The sequence below is a fragment of the Etheostoma spectabile genome, chromosome 6 (genome assembly GCF_008692095.1).
Source record: "Etheostoma spectabile isolate EspeVRDwgs_2016 chromosome 6, UIUC_Espe_1.0, whole genome shotgun sequence".
Classification (NCBI taxonomy): domain Eukaryota; kingdom Metazoa; phylum Chordata; class Actinopteri; order Perciformes; family Percidae; genus Etheostoma; species Etheostoma spectabile.
Genome location: NC_045738.1, coordinates 7,263,781 through 7,266,776, shown reverse-complemented (window position 1 = coordinate 7,266,776; position 2,996 = coordinate 7,263,781). Strand labels below are relative to the sequence as shown.

The 2,996-nt window shown below is 36.4% G+C and overlaps 1 protein-coding gene across 6 annotated transcripts in view; it reads left to right on the top strand.

Annotated features, from left to right (window-relative positions):
• hdac9b (histone deacetylase 9b) overlaps positions 1 to 2,996 on the top strand; it is a 36,539-nt gene that overhangs the window by 15,800 nt on the left and 17,743 nt on the right. The window lies entirely within an intron of this gene.

Below are 2,996 nucleotides of genomic sequence, written 5' to 3'. Positions count from 1 at the left end.
ATCTATCTATCTATCTATCTATCTATCTATATTCTCACTCACTATATTTGTTGTAAAAATCAAAAAGTCAAACATAAAAAATACCCAACTCTGACTTCAGACAAGCAAAATGGGTGACTGAAAAACATCCAGAGGCAGTGGGCTAAACGTGAGGAGATTTAAAAAGAAGACGGGGATGACAGGGAGATGACACATTCCATCTCTGTCAATAGAGCGGGTTATTTCACTATCAGGCTACAGGAGCAGGGCTTTCTTCTTCTCCTTTAGCGGCCTGTGAGCCAAACAACAGATATACTGAGCACCTCAATTCAGGCCCCTTGCTTATTCTGTGGGTCAGCTATTCTTAGGTGAGTTATTTTCAGCTTATGGCATTAGCTTGCTAAGATTAGGCGTCTGTGCGTTATCATTTCATCTCGGCATGCTCCTGATATAACTGGTTTGGAACAGATATTTATAGAGAATTCTGTCATTTGCCGGTTTAATTTGTTCTTTCCATTTTATAGTAAATCATTTGACAGTGACTAATATTATCTGTCTAAAAATTCTACTCCAGGATGCCGTTGTATAAGTATACTGGATGTCATGTGAATGTTGTTGGTTAGGCAGACACATTCCTTTTAAAACAGACCTGGGGGTGGGTTTATTTTGTCCCGTTGTCACGAATATTGTTGGAGAAGTAATCCTCTGCTAAATAGTTTATTTGTAAATTGTTTTCTAAAGCAAACATCTTGACATTATATATGATACTCTACTTCTCTAAAAAATAAAGGGCATAATCCCATTTTTATTTTGATTTGTGTAAGAAACATCAATGTTATGACAACAACGGTCCTTAGATGGGCTCTCCAACAAGGAAAACTAATTAGTTTCCACTGAGTGCAAAATATTATGTAAAATAAATATGCAAGCTCTCTTGAATAGGGATCTTTCAGACAGTAACAATGGTGTACCTTTCAAGTCCTCTTGTCTGTATCCTGTATCCATTCAGGTTGCCTGGCCATTCGTTTTGGAAGTGCTCACCGCTAAAAAGGCTGTGCAAAATAACACAAATGAATGTGTGGTTTTGTTTCAGTATTGCTTAACAAATTCCCGTTATAAAAATGGAGCAACTTATTACTTTGGTAATAGACTTGGGAAGAGTGTGTTTAACAGAAAGCCCAATAAAAATACATTAGCTTTTTGCATATTTTCTGTTTTTCCTAATATACATGTTGTAGAAAAGCACATTTAATTGCTTGTGTTTTATCAGTGATGCTAAAAGATGCTTTCCTCTGGTTGGTGTGTTTGCTGTAGCTCAAAGCATTAAGGAAATTGACTCTTTTTGAATGATTAGGAATTTTATTGACTCTAGGATATGGTGCCAATGTTTCTGCAGAGGACAATGTTACAAAAGTCTTGACAGAGGAATTTGCTAATGATCACACACTGTTTCCTGCCCCCCCCCCTTTTGCTCAGATAGATTTAGTATATGTTGTTGTTTTGTGAGATGGTTATGAATGAGGGCAGAACAATAGACGACTGGACTCCTGGCTCCCCTTTGCGAAGAGCCCGTGGTGGTACAGCTCAGCCCTGTTTGTTAGCAGATAGCCTGCAAGCCACAGCTCCAACTCAGCTGCAAGGACGAGCCTGAGTCTTAAAAATAAAGACCTGTTTCTTGCTTAGACATGCCAGCTGCTCAAAATAACAAGGCACTTAATGAGAGATCTAGCGCCACATTGCAGTCCCCAGCATCAGCTTATTTTTGTCCTCCAACATCTTCTGTATCTCTGGTTCTATTTATACTGCCAGACAGGGAATTTAGATCAGCAACCATCTCAAGTTCACTGAATGCATGCATACAACATGTTCAAAGTGTAAACACGAAGTGGGCCATTACGTTTATTGCCATTTTTGTATTTCAATGATACTATACAAAGATGCTGGTCCATGGTCACATCGGGTAAAGATGCTCTAAGATGCTTCCACTGGAAAACAAATTAAGCAACAGGTCCTTCAGTACAAATGGTAAACTCCACTTTAGATTGAGGCGATGTTTTGGGGTTACAGTTGTATTTATGCAATTATTATTTTTGTTTTATTTGCTGCAAAAGATTTGAGACTGAGACTAATAAGGTAAATCTGCTCATAGGAATATGATTCTTAACATTTATGATTCAAATGTTTTTTCAACTTCTTGCAAATGTAACTATTGCAAAACTATAACAACAGTGTTAGCATCAATACAATATTTCAGATTTCACAGTGCGTATACAACATGTTCATTGGTATTAACCAAAAACACCTAATACATATTTTTGAATGTAAACACTTTGTTACTTTTGTTAAAACTCAACAGGGTCCATTTAATAACCACTGAAACACACTTAACACAATGTGTTTGGTTTGCTAAAGCGACACTGAAGGCATATCAGGCAGGGCAGCTTTATTTGTATAGCACATTTCAGCAGGGCAATTCAAAGTGCTTTACATAAAAAGATTAATATAATAAAAGTTACAGTGCAGTAAAAGAAATTAAACATTAAAGAGCAGTAAAAAAACAGTCAACATAAAATCCGAAAATAAAAGTACATTGCAGTAGAGCCCGACCGATAATGGATTTTTAAGGCTGGTACCAATAACGAATATTTGGTTATTTAAAAAACCGATATGCTGATCTGATGTATAACAAAAATAAAACATCCAGAACTGCGTTACAAAATATGAACAGATTTCCCTAACAGTAGTTATTCCCTAACATTAATATTAGGTAACACTTTAAAGAAAAAGTGTGATTGTGTAGTGTCGAAAGGCAACGCTAGATTGGCTTAAATCGTGTGAAGAAGAGTCCAAGGAGACGAAAGGTAACGTCTCTAAAAATAAAGTCGTGAAGGGTAGTAACACTGAGGGCGATCCTGAAAGGTAGCACTAAAATTGACTAATTAGTGTGAAGGTAGTCTCAAGTTTAAAAAAACAAAAATAATAATATTAATACATTATTGGCACATTTGTGGAAAATC